General features: G+C 41.1%; 1 long non-coding RNA gene across 1 annotated transcript in view; it reads left to right on the top strand.

The window, feature by feature from the left end:
• Nucleotides 1-5,171, top strand: part of LOC117357378 — a 205,725-nt gene extending 200,554 nt beyond the window's left edge. The window contains exon 3 of the long non-coding RNA XR_004538792.1: nt 4,555-5,171. This is a non-coding gene — a long non-coding RNA (uncharacterized LOC117357378). The remainder of the gene's footprint in view (nt 1-4,554) is intronic.
• Nucleotides 5,172-18,169: the final 12,998 nt, after the last annotated feature.

Here is an 18,169-nt window from a genome sequence, read left to right as displayed (position 1 = left end):
CCCTATCAAGTATCCTACCCCAAATTTCTTCTTCCTTACTAGTAATCCTCAATTTTTTCCTCCCTTCCTCAATATCCCCCTCTGCCTCCACTACTTAACGTTCCCTTAATTGTAATTCCCCTGCATCTACTGTGTAAGTGTCCCCTATATCGTAATTCCCCCGCATCTACTGTGTAAGCATCCCCTAATTTGCATCTACTGTGTAAGCATCCCTTAAATTGTAACCTCCCGGAAATGCCCAGCTATCTTATACTGTAATCCGCTTAGAACTGCAAGGTACAAGCGGAATAGAAGTCACTAATGTAATGTAATGTAATCAGTTCTTACCATAGTCATTGCCTTTCTGAGGTTCTCGTTTGATCTTTGTGCGGTCTGAGGGGATCAATGAACCCTGGAAGGTGTGTTGGGCTTTTCTTTATCTCTGCAATAGTTATGTGCTCACTTTGGGAACCTTTTTAACACTTATACCCTTTTAAAACAGGTCTGGCTCAAAACATATATGTTGCATCCAGGACAGCTGCCAAAATATTTGATTATCCCTGCAGGGCATCTAGGTGTAAGCCTGCCCAGATGCACTAGTGGGGTTCTGAGGCTTTTTCCCCCCAGTTTAAACAGGAGCAGAGTGTCTGAATAGTAATTACTGTTCCTTGGCTCTCAGCCTTATGTATATGGTAGTGGATGACTGATTAAGGCAATTAGGAGTTTTTGGTTTTTTGTAATTTTAATAGTGTGGTTCCCCAGGGGTTTGTGCTGGGACCTCTGCTTTTTAACATATTTATCTATGATCAAGAGATAGAAATAACTAGTGAGAATTAAATTTGCTGATGACATAAAGTTGTTCAAAGTTGTTAAATCACAACAGGATTATGGTATAAACTAGTGTTTAAGCCCATTACATTAATGGGTGCTAGAATGTTTGTCTGACTTTCTTTCTGTCTCTCTCCCTCCCGCTGTCTATCTTTCTTTCTTTCTATTTCACTCACTCCCGCTGTCTGTCTCTCTCCCTGCCCACTGTCTGTCTGTCTTTCTTTCTGTCTGTCTCTCCCCTGTCTGCCTGTCTTTCTGTCTGTCTCTCTCCCTGCCCGGTGTCTGTCTGTCTTTCTTTATGTCTGTCTCTCTCCCTGGCCCCCTGTCTATCTGTCTTTCTTTCTGTCTCTCTCCCTGGCCCCCATAGTCTGTCTGTCTTTCTATCTGTCTCTCTCCCTGGCCCCCTGTCTGTCTGTCTTTATTTCTGTCTGTCTCTCTCTGGCCCCCTGTCTGTCTGTCTTTCTTTCTGTTTGCCTCTCTCCCTGGCCCGCTGTCTGTCTGTCTTTATTTCGGCCCCCCATCTGTCTGTCTGTCTTTCTTTCTGTCTGTCTCTTGTGACAGGGATCTGGCTAGTCCTAATAAAGCCCAGGGAAAAGAGCAGGGAAGCATTGATAATGTGCCAGGGACTAAGGAGAAGAAATATCCTGAGTATAGGGAAAATCCTGAGCACAAGGTTAAGAGGGAGCCTGTCCCTTTAAAAGCTCACAGAGCTCAGGCTGGAACGGGAAGGACAGGGCTCTTTAAGGAATTAGCTAAAGCTGCTGTGAGGGGGCGTGGTTATGTGCCATTCTCCCTTTTTCTGAAGCTCCCTCGTCAGTGAGAGGAGAGGGACAGCTGGGAATGGAAGCTCAGGGGAAGCTGAGAAGGAACCCAGCTAAAGCAGCTAACTTTTGGCCAGCCTTGGGAAGTTCTCACCAGGATAAGGAAATGCAAAACCTTGAGACACTATCTGAGGTTTGTGACATGGACTGGTTAGAGAATAATGCTATGTCTTCTGAGGAAGAACACCCTATGGAATGGGAAGAGGTTTAGGAAAGCCTGAATGTCCTTTTTCCTTGGTGAAAGGGTTTTTTTTTTTGTTTCTTCCTTTTTGGGTTTTATGTTTTGGAAAGGATTTTGTATCCGTGTTTCAAGCTGGGCTGGAAGCTGCTGAATTTACTTTTGTGTTAGATGAGTGGTACAGTGGCCACACCTGTGGGAGCACAAGTCCCTCTGCTCCTAGTAAACGGGAACTGCCACTCAAATCTAGCAGAAGCCTAATTAGTGCCTGGAACCAGGTAGCCTAACTATTACCAAGGCTGGTACGGTTCTAGCACTGCTTGGGGAAATAATACCTAACCTGAACTGTATTTTTTTGTTCTTAATTGGTGAACTTGAATTGGCCAGCACTGAGGGTGCAGTGAAAAGGACTGGCACATGAGAGAAAGAAAGCAGAACAAGAGAAAAATGGAATGTTTTGGGTTTTTACTTTGAATGCCAAATTTATACCTTTGTTTTGTTTGAAACTTTCCTTGTGGATAAATAAAAGTAATATATTTGGACAAAACCCGGCCAGTGTGGTGTGCAGTTTATGGGAGGCACCAGGCCGCTGTGATCCACCACGGTTACGCTCGCGCCAAGACTGGGATTCTGGGAAGTTACTAGGCCTCGCCAGGATCCCGGTCCCACACTCTCTCCTTGGCCCACTTTGTCTGTCTGTCTTTCTTTCTGTCTGTCTCGCTCCCTGGCCCCCTGTCTGTCTGTCTTTCTTTCTTTCTGTCTGTCTCTCTCCCTGGCCCCCTGTCTGTCTGTCTTTCTTTCTGTCTGTCTGTCTCCCTGGCCCGCTGTCTGTCTGTCTTTATTTCGGCCCCCCATCTGTCTGTCTATCTGTCTTTCTTTCTGTCGGTCTCTCTCCTTGGCCCACTTTGTCTGTCTGTCTTTCTTTCTGTCTGTCTCGCTCCCTGGCCCCCTGTCTGTCTGTCTGTCTTTCTTTCTTTCTTTCTGTCTCTCTCCCTGGCCCCCTGTCTGTCTGTCTTTCTTTCTTTCTGTCTGTCTCTCTTTCTGGCTCCCTGTCTGTCTGTCTTTCTTTCTGTCTGTCTGTCTCTATCCATGGCCCGCTGTCTGTCTTTTTTTTTGACCCCCCTTTGCCTGTCTGTCTTTATTTCTGTCTGTCTCTCTTTCTGGCTCCCTGTCTGTCTGTCTCTCTTTCTTTCTGTCTGTCTCCCTGGCCCGCTGTCTGTCTGTCTTTATTTCGGCCCCCATCTGTCTGTCTGTCTGTCTTTCTTTCTGTCGGTCTCTATCCTTGGCCCACTTTGTCTGTCTGTCTTTCTTTCTGTCTGTCTCGCTCCCTGGCTCCCTGTCTGTCTGTCTTTCTTTCTTTCTTTCTGTCTCTCTCCTTGGCCCCCTGTCTGTCTGTCTTTCTTTCTTTCTTTCTGTCTCTCTCCCTGGCTCCCTGTCTGTCTGTCTTTCTTTCTTTCTGTCTGTCTCTCTCCATGGCCCGCTGTCTGTCTGTCTTTCTTTTGGCCCCCTTTGCCTGTCTGTCTTTTTTTCTTTCTGTCTCTCTGCCTGGCCACCTATCTGTCTGTCTTTCTTTCTGTCTGTTTCTCTCCCTGGCCCCCTTTGCCTGTCTGTCTTTCTTTTTATCTCTCTCTCTCTGGCCCCCTGTCTGTCTGTCTTTCTTTCTTTCTGTCTGTCTCTCTCCATGGCCCACTGTATGTCTGTCTTTCTTTCTTTCTTTCTGTCTGTCTGTCTGTCTCTGGCCCCCTGTCTGTCTTTCTTTCTGTCTGTCTCTCTCCCTGCCTCCTGTCTGTCTTTCTTTCTGTCTGTCTCTCTCCCTGCCCCCTGTCTGTCTGTCTTTCTTTCTTTCTGTCTGTCTCTCCCTGCCCACTGTCTTTCGTTCTCATGTGCTGAGACGCTTCAGTTACAACCCCCTTCTCCCACCTACCCTTAAATCATTCCTTTTGCCTCCTCCCTAGCCTGAACAACCGCCAACCACAGTCCGGATGCAGAGCGTTGGCATGCCTGCTTCCATTATTTTTGTGCTCTCCTTGGCCCTATTAGACGGAGTGAGGGCGGGAGGAGGGAGTCGCCACCATGTTCGCTGCCTCCGTGCGTCCGTGCTTAAGGTACCTCCGCATGCACAGTAGAAGGAGCCAGCGTCGCCGAGGGAGGGCAATGGGGAAACTGCTGCTGGCTCCTTCTACTGCGCATATGTGACACGGAAGCACGGATCATGGAGGCAGGGATCCTGGAGTTTGAAGTGTGCATGCACGCTAAGGGTTTTATTATGATAGATGTGTCTATATTGAAAACCATCTCAGAAAACGCTAACTCTTTATTGTAACACCATTACAGAAGCTCATGTAAACTGCTCTGAACTGACTCCTCTGTCATTAGTAGTGGTAGAAAAGCTTTCAATAAACAATAATGAAAAATTGGAAGAGGACCTTCTGAGACTGGAAGAGTGGGCATCAAAATGGCAGATGACATTTAATGTGAGTAAATACAAAGTGATGCATTATGGGAAAAAGGCATCCGAACTATAGCTGGGATCTGTGTTAGGAGTCGCTGCCCAGAAAAAGGATCTAGGTGTTATTGTTGATACGTTGAAACCCTCAGATCAATGTGTGGCGGCTGCTAAGAAAGCAAATAGAATGTTATAGCTGATCGGAACTATCTTTACCGCTTCTGTGAGTCAGGTTGTGAATATAAGAGAGTTTTTCTTTGCTGTCTGTTCTTTTGTGCTCAGTCTTTCCGCTTTTCTTTAAGGAGCGAGACCTTTGCCCTGATGCAGCTATTCAGCGAAATGCCAGCTAGCTACCGTCGGCAGTGGACCTGGGCAGAGACAGCACGGATAACATCATGAACTGGACAGACATCGGAATTTCTACTACATCTCTTCACCCTTTTAATCTTTTGTTCTATACATCTGTGGGATGTGAAATTGTAACCTTGGTGCTAAACCTCTACTCTGTATATAAACTTGTAACCTATTCTGGGCTCTTAAATAAGAAAAGTGATCATAAATGATCAAGCTGATAGTGCGTGTTGCTCAGACAAGAGCTCGTTCCCTTTCACGCAGGCTTGCTTCATTTGGGGATCTGAGGTTTTTCCTCCTTTAAGAGAGATTGCATCAGCTTCGAAACAGTTAGCAGTGTTATGAAACATTCTTTATATTTTAAAGCTAGTTTTTGGACTTTAGTTTAAAGGATAGAGGTATTTCTAGTGGATATAATTGTTTCTCTCTCATTCTTACATATTCTCACACAGATTAAGGAGAACTCAGAGCCTATTCACTCACCCCCCTCTCAAAGGAACACGACGAAAGAAACTACATGACAGCCTTTTAGCGACACAGGCAGCAAAGATCGATACTACCATCACCAATCTACTGACCAAATCAACAGACACTAAAGTATTCCGAAAAGAAATCAAAACTCATCTCTTCAAAAAACACTTCCCATCATCATAACCTCACAAAAGTATTAGAAAATGCTCTCATGACTACCCTAACACCACCACTAGCAACATCCGAAGCCGGACAGTATTATCTCTATTCGTCTAAACAGCAGAATCCGGACAATATTATCTCTATTCGTCTAAACAACCTATCACTATCTAATATCTACTACCAATTTATCCTGGAAAAGTCCAGAACAACAATTGTAACTTAACGCATTCTTGATTATATGTACTGCAATGCTACTGGAAATGTCCAGTCTTCTAACTTGTAATCCGCTTAGAACCGCAAGGCACAAGCGGAATAGAAATCACTAATGTAATGTAATGTAATGTAATGTATTGGGTGAACCTCACTCTTCACCATTGAGAATATTGACCATTTAAATCTATCCTGTTTTCTGTCTTTCAACCATAATAAAATATGACCTCCTATCCCCTGACTTTCTAATTTCCTCAGAAGTCTTTCATGAGGTTCTTTGTCAAATGTCTTTTGAAAATCCAAATACACAATATCAACTGGTTCACCCTTATCCACATGTTCATTCACCCCTGCAAAGAAACGCAGTAGATTGGTGAGGCAAGATTTCCCTTGACTAAAACCATGTTGGCTTTCTCTCATTAATTCATGCTTACGTACATGTTCTGTCATTTTGTGCTTTATAATAGTTTCTACAATTTTGCTTGACACCAGCATCAGACTCACCGGTCTATCAGGTTTCAGGTTTATTTAAAATGTGATTGTATTGCTTATAATATTTAAAAGCGATGTACAATTTAAAAACAGGGTACATTATTATAAAATAAGAACCTATGACAAACCGTACAGGGAGCAGCATGATAGAGTAGGGAAGGGGTTGAACTACAATCGTTATAGGAAAGAAAACAGCACATAAAAGGTAACAGGGAGAATTTCTGATGCCTCCTGAGGTGTGTATTTCTTTAAAAAGAAACATCATAACTTTCATACTTAAGTGTGAAAAGCATCTTTAAATAAAAAGGACTTTAAGCCGCTCTTAAAGCGATCAAGCTTTTGCTCTTCTCTGAGATGGAAGGGTAGTGCATTCCATATCTGCGGAGCATAAATGGTGAATATTTCATTTCTTCAAGTATTAATGATTCTTAAGGAAGGGATTACAAGCAAATTGTGGTCTGCAGATCTTAAGGTACTCAGTGGTGTATATAGAATTAAGAGTTTATCGAGGAATACTGGTAAGTATAAAACAAAGCAAAATTATTTTGTATGTAATCCGATGAGATATTGGCAACCAGTAAGCGTTTTGTAAAAGAGCCGTCACGTGGTCAAATTTATGGGAGTTAGTGTTGAGTTTTATAGATGCACTAGCTGATGCCCCGGCGTTGCACGGGTATTTAATTATAGCAATAACACTGTAAATGGAATCAAATAAAGATACTTTATAGTGGTGAATGAAATTATTTTTTAACAGCTTTATAAAAAGTACAATATTCAAATTATAATGTGAAATATTTGACAAAATGAATACAATACAACTAACACAAAACTTGATTATAAACAACATTTTTAGTTTCACCTCCAGGAGCAAGAACATATAAATTCTTGGGTGAACCCACCCTTGAGCAAGCAACATAGAGTTGTCCATGGGAAAAACAGGGGGATCTTAAATCCACTCCACAGTATGTAATAGTCTGTCCCTGTGATTTGTTGATTGTGATAGAGAATGCAAGTCTCACTGGAATTAGCAATCTCTTAAACTGAAAAGGAAGATCTGTTGGAATAAGTGGCATCCAAAAGTTTCAGTATTGATTTAAACAACTCAATATGTGGAAACTCAGGTTGAAAAGAAACTCCATGCAGTTTTTTCCCGGTTCAGAATGGAACCTGTGTTCCTAGTTCAGCATATGTGAGTACTCATGTAATGTAATAACATTATGAACTGGGGTGCATGAAGGAAACAGTTACAAACACAGTTAGAACATACAAACTCTATATGTATGGTGTCCGTGGTAGAATAGAAACGATGTCCCTAGTGGTTATAGTGTCATAGAAAGTGTTTTATAGTTGGAATTACTGTGAGAATGGCAGCTTTTTACATCCTTTCCATTGACATGAATGGGTGAAATCTGATTTTATGTTTGTAGCTCCGCCCACGTGTGCAGGTGGGCCGCGAGACCCCCAGAACATATCACCCCAGGTAGTGAGGGATCTGCATACCAAGTTTCGTACAAATCGGGCAAGCCGTTTTTGCGTGATCGCAGCACATACACAAACACATACATACCTCCGATTTTATATATTGTCACAATCCTATCCCTAAAGTGCAGCTTTCGCCAGGGCAGGCTATTGTTAAACCTGGCCCGGTGATCCGGAGGGCAAATCACGGGGATAGGATTGTGACCAAGCCTAGGGAAAAACTCAGGTTTCCCTTTGTAGCAGACAGGTCTGATCTCCAGGGAGGAGAAGAGGAGAGTTGGGACAGCCCACAACAGCCCCAGAGAAACCTTTCTTTCCCTGGGGATCATCAGCTGAAGGGAATAATTAGGCTCCCAAAGGCAGGCAGGGAGAGTAAGCCAAAAGCTCCTCCCCTCCAGAGGGCAGGGCAGTTTCCTCTGACTACTTTGGAGGCTGCTCTAAGGAGAAAAAGGGCAGTCCTTGCAGAGCCAGCCAAGGAAAGGAACCCTCCTGAATGTACTCCTGAGGGAAGAGACTGGGAAATGCAGGAGCCTGATGCTGACACTGTGGCCGGGCAGTTTACTGGGGAGGAACCCATGGAATGTATTGAAAGTTCCAGTCTCTCTGAGGAAGACCTTATGGAAGTCAGTTAAGTGACAGGTCTAGAGATTGTTTGTTCATTTTCCCTGTTGAGCTTGGGGGTTGTGCACTGCTTAGGAAAAGGGTGGTTGTAATGAAAACCCCATTGCAGGACTTGTGCTGGCTGTATCTGCCCTGCTTGAATTAAGCAGCAAGGAAAAGAAAAAAAAAACACGTTTTTTTTTTTTTCAAGTTTAAATGAGTCAGCTGAAGTTGAAGCTGACTGATGGTGTCAGGGTTGTGAGGGAACCCAAGGGAAGTAAGTGGGGAAGAATTCACTATACATCCGGTTGGGATAGTGGGGCCATTATTGGCAAGTCTGTTATACAGATTAAGTTAGGTGAATTCTCTTGCTTCCCCTCCCCCTCACCAACTCCTGAAGAGCTGGCTGGGGAAGAAGCCAGAACAGCGGCAGGCTTGTGCACCTGAACAGTTTCAGCGGTGCAGTAAAATTGGACTTATTGTGCCAGTGAAAGGAACTGTTTACACTCTTTTATTTTTTTCTTTGACGTTTTGATACTGGACTACTTACCTGATGAAAGGACTGAGTGGTTGCTTTTGCCTTTTTGAAACCACTCCAGCCTGAGTTCCTAAGTTAAAGTATTTGCTTTAAGAGTGTGTATTTGTGGAGCAAGGTATTATGCCAAGCTAAACATTCTCACCACCAAATAAAGTGGATAATTCATGTTTGATAAACATTGACTCATTTTTGTTTTGTTTTGCTTCACTGAGAAGCTAGTGAATAGAATCCAGCAGGACCTCTCTCAGTTGGGGAGGCACGTCGGAGCAGTTTACAAGGAGCGGGGCCGTGGTGGCCTGGACTACAGGTACCGGCCTGGCTACAATATATAGATTCTGGATTAACTGTAAGCGTCTTAGTTGGATCTGGGTGACATTTTTATATAATGAGTTATAGTGGTCCAGTCTGGAGATGACGAGAGAATGGACCAGGGTGTTTAATGCGGCTGGATCACCTCTGAAACCCTTTTATAAATCGGCATGGGAAACATACTGGATTTTAAAGATAAATTACAAATGACTAACAATAGCTCTGCAAGTTCATTTTTCAATTCTATCAGTACTCTGGGATGTATACCATCTGGTCCAGGTGATTTGCTACTGTTCAATTTATTAAATTGACTCATTATATCTTCCAGTGTTACAGAGATTTGATTCATTCATTTGATTCTGGCCACATCTTTCTCTGTGAAGACCGAAGCAAAGAATTCATTTACACCCCTTTTACGAAGCCTCATTAGACTTTTTATAATATTGGCTACAGCAGTATTAGCTCCGACACTCATATAATTCCTACGAGCATCACAGCTAACGGGGTTTCATAAAAGGGGGGGAGGGAATCTTTCTGATATGGGCTTGTCCATTTATTCCTTGGTTATTTAGCTGGATAACTGATTCTTTTCCTGACTTCTTGCTTCTACTATATCTAAAAAAGGAAAGTTCCGGTGGCTGCTCTGAATTTACTTCTCAGAGCTTCTCTGAGTGGTAACAGATGACTGGAGATGGGTGGATGTAATATAGTAACAGAGTAAATGACAGCAATCAAGGACCTGAACTGTGATGTGGGCTTTATTGGACTTCATTTTTCTCTGTTTCTACAATATTACTGTATGGGGGGTTTTCTTGTACCTACAGATAGTAGGCATAAGTTAACTACAATACAACAATGTTTGCAGTTATGAGAAATTTGGATTGCTTCCCATAAGCTGAAATGAAGCAAAGAGAAAATGTTTTTGTGGATAGGAGCACCCGGTATACAGTGGAGTAATTATTTTCTTTGGATCAGAGATCATTTTCTTCTGAGATTTTACTGGTGGAAGTTGACTTGATAGTCAACTATCTTGGAGTGTTCAGGTTAACAAAGAAATAAGTGTTTGAACATTCTTTGGTTATTGGTTTCTAAACTCAGAAACATGACGGCAGATAAAAGCCAAATGGCCCATCTAGTCTGTCCATCCGCAGTAACCATTATCTCTTTCTCCGCGGAATCCCACGTGCCTATCTCAGGCCCTCTTCAATTCAGACACAGTCTCTGTCTCCACCACCTCTTCCGGGAGACTGTTCCACGAATCTATCACCCTTTCTGTAAAATAGTATTTCCTTAGATTACTCCGGAGCCTATCACCTCTTAACTTCATCCTATGCCCTCTCATTGCAGAGTTTTCTTTCAAATGAAAGAGACTCAACTCATGCACATTTATATTATGTAGGTATTTAAACATCTCTATCACATCTCCCCTCTTCCGCCTTTCCTTCAAAGTATATAGATTGAGATCTTTATGTCTGTCCCCATACGCCTTATCACACCATTTTAGTTGCCCTCCTCTGGACCGACTCCATCCTTTTTATATTTTTTGAAGGTGCGGCCTCCAGAATTGTACACAATATTCTAAATGAGGACTACCAGAGTCTTATACAGAGGCATCAATATCTTCTTTTTCCTACTGGCCATACCTCTCCCTATGCAACCTAGCATCCTTCTAGCTTTCACCGTCACCTTTTCAAACTGTTTGGCCACATTAAGATCATCACATACAATGACACCTAAGTCCCACTCTTTCATCGTGCACATAAGTTCTTCACCCCCCAAACTGTACCATTCCCTTGGATTTTTGCAGCCCAAATGCATGACCTTGCATTTTTTAGCATTAAATTTTAGCTGCCAAATTCCAGACCATTCTTCAAGCTTCACCAGTGTCCCCTAGTCTTTGTAATTTTTGACAGAGTGAAAAATCAATTCGCATGCACCTGTTCTACTCCACTCAGGATTTTGTAGACTTCAATTATATCTCCCATCAGCCGTCTCTTTTCCAAGCTGAAGAGCCCTAATCGTTTTAGTTTTTCCTTATACGAGAGGAGTTCCATCCCCTTTACCATCTTGGTCACTCTTCTTTGAACCATTTCTAGTGCCACTATATCTTTCTTGAGATAAGGAGACCAGAATTGAACACAATGCTCCAGATGAGGTCGCACCATGGAGCGATACAGGGGCATTATAACATTTTTAGTCTTGTTAACCATCCCTTGAGCTACTACTGAAAAGATATGAACTAAATCCAAATCGATAAAATAACAGTAGATCTGTAATTTTTGTAATAACTGGATTGTATGCCATCTGGTTCAGGTGATTTTTCTGCTCCATAGCTTGTTGAAGGCCTTCTGTATCTTGCAGGCTCACTGAAATTTGCTTACATAAGAATAGCCTTACTGGATCAGACCAATGGTCCATCAAGCCCAGTAGCTTGTTCTCACGGTGGCCAATCCAGGTCACTAGTACCTGGCCAAAACTCAAGAAGTAGCAGTATTCCATGCTTCAGTTCCTCTGTACCATCAACTTCCAGTTTTTCACAGCTGGAGTTTCCACCTAAGCAAACATTTAAATGTAATATTTGATGCTAAAAACATGAAGGATCATGCATTTAGGATGCAAAAACCTGAGAGAGCAGTGTGATATTGGAGATGAAGTAATTCTGTGCATAAAAGAAGAGTAGGACTAGGGGACGATTGTTCACCAATAGATACAATCAGATAGAAAAAGCACTGGCAAAAGCCAGAAGAATGTTTGGGTACTTAGGGAGTAGTATTACTTGGGATCTAGTGAGGTACTTGGGTCCTGGGTTGACCACTGTTAGAAACAGGATACTGAGCTTGATGGACCTTCGGTCTGTTCCAGTATGGCAGCTCTTATATGAGCCAAGTCTAGGACAATGAAGCCATTGTGACAACACTGATGTGGTTGGCTCTTAGACATTGGTGGAATGAGGCATTATGACAACACAATCTCGGCTCTAGAATATTACTACTCTTTGGGTTTCTGCTGGGTACTTGGGACCTGGGTGGGCCACTATTAGAAACAGGATACTGGGCTTGATAGACCTTTGGTCTTTCCCAGTATGGTAATTCTTATATTCTTATGTAGAAACATCAGCAGAAAAAAAGGGAAGTGATAATACCTCTGTATAGGACTCTGGTGAGATCTCATTTACAAGATTCTGTGCAATTCTGGAGACCATAGCTTCAAAAAGATATAAACAGGATGGAGACATTTCAGAGGTAGGCTACTAAAATGGTCAGTAGTCTTCATTATAAAGATTATGGTGACAAACTTAAAGATCTTAATTTGTATACTTAGGAGGAAAGGCAGGAGGGGAGGAAAATGGAAGAGGCATTTGAATACTTGCATGACATAAATGCACAGTTGGTGAGTCTCTTTAAATTGAAAGGAAGCTTTGGAATAAGGGGGTCATGGGATGAAGGTGAAAGGGGATAGACTCAGGAGTAACCTGAGAAAATTATTCTTAATGGAAAGGATTATGGAATAGCCTCCCACTACACAGGAGTCTAAGGTAAAGGAAGAGATAGTAGATGGTTCGGAGGGGCAGACTGCTTCTATGTGGATATCTAACTTGTCCATGCTTGGGTCATTTCCTCTTTCATTCATTTGAATTCGTTCTCTACGACTGTGTGGTAATCAGTTAAACCAGTTTTTGTAAACCATCTCAAACTTTATGGTGTTTGACGCTATAGGAGACTAAGGTGTTGTATTGTAAATCAGTTAAATCCTTTTTTATAATTCTATGGCTCAGCTGGGAATGGGAGGCACCCAGAGACCACAGTAAATTTGCCTTATGGGGGTTGGAGAACTATGGCTGTGCCAGTACCTGGGTGTAAGGACAGTTCTGCAGCTAAGAACGCACATTATTCCAGCTCACTAAAAGTGGTTTAATAGATCCTAAACTAAATTCCACACAGCAACGCAACACAACGCAATTGCAGGTAATTTTACTTCAGTTTATTAAACAGATTCTCTAGTTATCTAGATCTTTGGCCCAGTCTGTTCTTGACTTTTCAAGGCAAAACTTCCTATTTCAGTTTTGAAGAGAAAAACACTTCTGAAGCTGCTACAGAAAATACTTCCTAAACGCTGCAATCCGCCTTCTGATAAACCTAGGCATCTGTGATCATGTTACCCCTGCATTAGCTTCCATGCACTGGCTGCCCATTCAAAAGTGCTGCGCCTTCAAGGCCCTGGTTCTCGCTTTCATAACCTTCCATGAAACGATTCCGTACTACATGAAAACTAAACTACAAATCTACTTCCCAAAGCGACCACTGAGGTCCCAAGGAGAAAAACGACTGACCATACCTCCTGGTTGCTCCCTCAAAACTGAAACAGGCCGCAAATGCTCCTACTCACATTTTCATACCCAAACTGTGGCACACAATCCCCCTATCTGTCAGATCACTAGATGGACTCCGGAACTTCAGGAAGGCCATGAAAACCTTCCTCTTTACTAACCCAGCGACTTAAAGTTATTCACCCAGAAATGCCACTCGGTTAATGCACCTACGCCACCTAATCTCACCAGATGCTACTTATTGCATGTTTTATTGTCATGTCTATATTGTAATTTATGTAAATTATGTCATCTCTGTTCTGTCTGGATTATTATGGATGTACTTTGTAACCCGTTCTGGGCTCCTGTGGGAGGACGGGCTAAAAAATTGCATAAATAAACAAATTAGTGCTCAGTTCTAGAACGAGACTACCGAAAGAGCTTTATGGCTGCCATTTGGGAGAGCAGAGAATGAATTCATTATGTGAGATTGAAGAACTCCATGCTTTCAATAGTGGGCGTAAAACTTTGGAATTCGCTTCCTGGAGTTTTGAGATTAAGTAAAGATCGTATGAACAGCTGAAAACCCAACTATTTGTAGATGTCTTCATGTGATGTTTAAAGGGGTTCATTGACCTAGTTTGGGCCATGCTTTGTCCCTTCAAACTAAAGTGGCAAGAAAAGTCTAATAAACTGGGTTATAAAGATATTAAAAAGATTGAAAGTATCATTAACTGAGGTAAGATAAACGAAACAGAATTCTGATCATATTACGAACTAAAATCCAAAGAAGGACCAGAAATAAACTTTGTAAATGATTGGAACAACCTCAGCGAACAAATTCTAGACACCATAGCGCCAAAAAGAACATATTCTAGGAAAGATAGACCAGTCAATATCTGGTATGATAAGGAATTAATGGACCTAAAAAAAGAACTACAAAAAATGGAAAAAGTCTGGATTAAATCTGGTAAGGACGAAGACAAGATCAAATGGAGAGCTAAGGTTAAAGACTACAAAACTAAGATCATAGAAAAACGAAGTAAACATTACCTGCAAACAAATGGCGAGGTAAAAACCAACAGTAAAGAACTGTTTAAACTGGTCAATACTCTATTTGAAGTTGATTCCAAAAAACGAACAATCATGGACTGCCCTCTAACTGCTGATACACTGGCAGACTTTTTCAAAACCAAAATTAGCACTCTACGAGCCAATTTTGGAGGCCAAGCTAATGACATACCGAATTTAATTAGACCAACAGATGATATTAGAGCAGACATGATCTGGAACCAATTCGCCACCCCCGACTGGAACTTTTTCTGCAAATTGTTTTCTAAATATACGAAAAAATACTGTCGGTTAGATATCTGCCCAAGCAACATTCTGAACAATGCACTCTTTTCTTTCAGAGAAAACATCTTCAAATGGGTCACTTTCCAATTGCATGAAGGACGATTTGGGCAGAAACTAGGACAAATCATAGTCATACCTATCATAAAAAACCCAAAGGACTTCATTACATGCGCTAATAATTACAGACCAGTAGCCAGTATTCCGTTATGCACTAAAATACTTGAAGGATTAGCAAATGATGAATACTTACAAAAATTTAATATCCTGCACAATCCCCAATCTGGATTCCATTCAGGTTACAGTACAGAAACCGTACTAGCTTCGCTAATTAATCAACTTAACAACCTATTTAGCTTAGGTACCAGTGCCTTGATCCTCCAACTGGACCTGAGCAGCGCCTTCGATCTCGTAGATCATGATCTAATGATGGGCTGCTTGAATTCAATTGGAATTATGGGTAATGTACACAAATGGTTCCAGGGTTTCCTGAGAAACAGATCTTATCAAACATATAGTGCAGGTAAATACTCTTCTCTATGGACAAACTCCTGCGGAGTTCCGCAAGGCTCTCCACTCTCACCAACACTGTTCAACATATACTTAGCTAATTTACTACAAAGTCTAAACGTGACGTTCTACATATACACTGATGATATCACTATACTAATACCAGTCCAATCATTCTCAACAGAACTAAACAACCTAATCTCAAATATCCTGGAAAAAATAGAACAATGGATGTTGCTGTCAAAACTGAAACTCAACCCTGAGAAAACTAAGATCTTCCTAGCTAGTCCTAATGATAAACTCAGAGAAACTTCCATCCAACTTAATGGCCAAAAGTTTGAAATAGCAAGTTATATCAAAATCCTGGGAGTAACTATAGACCGACACCTAATGTTCGAGAAACACACAGACCAACTGACTAAAAAATGCTTCACTATTTTAAGGAAACTAAGAACTGTAAAAAAATATTTTAGTTCGATCCACCAACCTATCCACCTTAGATTACTGTAACATCACATATCTAGGGTCAACCAAGAAAACACTACAAAGACTTCACCTGGTTCAAAACGCTGCTGTACGTTTGATCTTTGGACCGAAAAAGTTTGACCATATAACCCCTTTTTACATGCTACTCGATTGGCTCCCTTTTGAAGCTAGAGTCATTTTTAAATTCAGTTGCTTCTGTTATAAAGCTATCTTTGGATTACTACCATCATACTTATCTTCCCAATTAAATCCTTTACATCAAGCAAGAACACAAGAAACTTGGGCATGTTCATGTACCCTACTCCGAAAGCCTACCGTTATAAAAGTTTTTTAGACAAAACTCTAGCCTTTCAAGTGGGAAAAATGAACTCTTGGATGTGTTCTCTGATTGCCCACTCCCAATCTTACTATGAGTTTAGAAAATCACTGTTTGGTAAATTTATTACATTACATTTGTGATTTCTATTCCGCCTGTGCCTTGCGGTTTTAAGCGGATTACAGTTAAAAGAGATCAGGACATTACCGAGAGAATTACATTACAACGATTTAAATAAATTACATGTTGTGGGGTAGAAATACAAGTATAAGATATCTGGATTTATAGATAGGATAACTTGACAGGGTTCAAGTAGTAACAAGGTTCAGTGGGGAAAACAATATAGGCAACTGAAGAAAGATACCTAACTTTGAAGGAATCAGTTAAGTGGATACCTAAGGGAGATGCTTATTTAGGAGAAGGTTAAATGGATACCTAAGGGAGATGCTTATTTAGGAGAAGGTTAAATGGATACCTAAGGGTATGCTTATTTAGAAGGTTAAATGGATACCTAAGGGAGATGCTTATTTAGGAGAAGGTTAAATGGATACCTAAGGGAGATACTTATTTAGGAGAAGGTTAAATGGATACCTAAGGGAGATGCTTATTTAGGAGAAGGTTAAATGGATACCTAAGGGTATGCTTATTTAGAAGGTTAAATGGATACCTAAGGGAGATGCTTATTTAGGAGAAGGTTAAATGGATACCTAAGGGAGATACTTATTTAGGAGAAGGTTAAATGGATACCTAAGGGAGATGCTTATTTAGGAGAAGGTTAAATGGATACCTAAGGGAGATGCTTATTTAGGAGAAGGTTAAATGGATACCTAAGGGAGATGCTTATTTAGGAGAAGGTTAAATGGATACCTAAGGGAGATGCTTATTTAGGAGAAGGTTAAGTGGATACTAAGGGAGATGCTTATTTAGGAGAAGGTTAAATGGATACCTAAGGGAGATGCTTATTTAGGAGAAGGTTAAGTGGATACCTAAGGGAGATGCTTATTTAGGAGAAGGTTAAGTGGATACTAAGGGAGATGCTTATTTAGGAGAAGGTTCAATGGATACCTAAGGGAGATGCTTATTTAGGAGAAGGTTCAATGGATACCTAAGGGAGATGCTTATTTAGGAGAAGGTTAAATGGATACCTAAGGGAGATGCTTATTTAGGAGAAGGTTAAATGGATACCTAAGGGAGATGCTTATTTAGGAGAAGGTTAAATGGATACCTAAGGGAGATGCTTATTTAGGAGAAGGTTAAATGGATACCTAAGGGAAATGCTTATTTAGGAGAAAGTTAAATGGATACCTAAGGGAGATGCTTATTTAGGAGAAGGTTAAATGGATACCTAAGGGTAAGCTTATTTAGGAGAAAGTTAAATGGATACCTAAGGGAGATGCTTATTTAGGAGAAAGTTAAATGGATACCTAAGGGAGATGCTTATTTAGGAGAAGGTTAAATGGATACCTAAGGGAGATACTTATTTAGGAGAAGGTTAAATGGATACCTAAGGGAGATGCTTATTTAGGAGAAGGTTAAATGGATACCTAAGGGAGATGCTTATTTAGGAGAAGGTTCAATGGATACCTAAGGGAGATGCTTATTTAGGAGAAAGTTAAATGGATACCTAAGGGAGATACTTATTTAGGAGAAGGTTAAATGGATACCTAAGGGAGATGCTTATTTAGGAGAAGGTTAAATGGATACCTAAGGGAGATGCTTATTTAGGAGAAGGTTCAATGGATACCTAAGGGAGATGCTTATTTAGGAGAAGGTTAAATGGATACCTAAGGGAGATGCTTATTTAGGAGAAGGTTAAATGGATACCTAAGGGAGATGCTTATTTAGGAGAAGGTTAAATGGATACCTAAGGGAGATGCTTATTTAGGAGAAGGTTAAATGGATACCTAAGGGAGATGCTTATTTAGGAGAAGGTTAAATGGATACCTAAGGGAGATGCTTATTTAGGAGAAGGTTCAATGGATACCTAAGGGAGAATGCTTATTTAGGAGAAAGGTTAAATGGATACCTAAGGGAGATGCTTATTTAGGAGAAGGTTAAATGGATACCTAAGGGAGATGCTTATTTAGGAGAAGGTTAAATGAATACCTAAGGGAGATGCTTATTTAGGAGAAAGTTAAATGGATACCTAAGGGAGATGCTTATTTAGGAGAAGGTTAAGTGGATACCTAAGGGAGATGCTTATTTAGGAGAAGGTTAAATGGATACCTAAGGGAGATGCTTATTTAGGAGAAGGTTAAATGGATACCTAAGGGAGATGCTTATTTAGGAGAAGGTTAAATGGATACCTAAGGGAGATGCTTATTTAGGAGAAGG

This window comes from Geotrypetes seraphini, chromosome 1 (assembly GCF_902459505.1).
Source record: "Geotrypetes seraphini chromosome 1, aGeoSer1.1, whole genome shotgun sequence".
Taxonomy (NCBI): Eukaryota; Metazoa; Chordata; class Amphibia; order Gymnophiona; family Dermophiidae; genus Geotrypetes; species Geotrypetes seraphini.
Note: the sequence above shows the minus strand (reverse complement) of the source record. Positions and strands in the feature narration are given on the sequence as shown.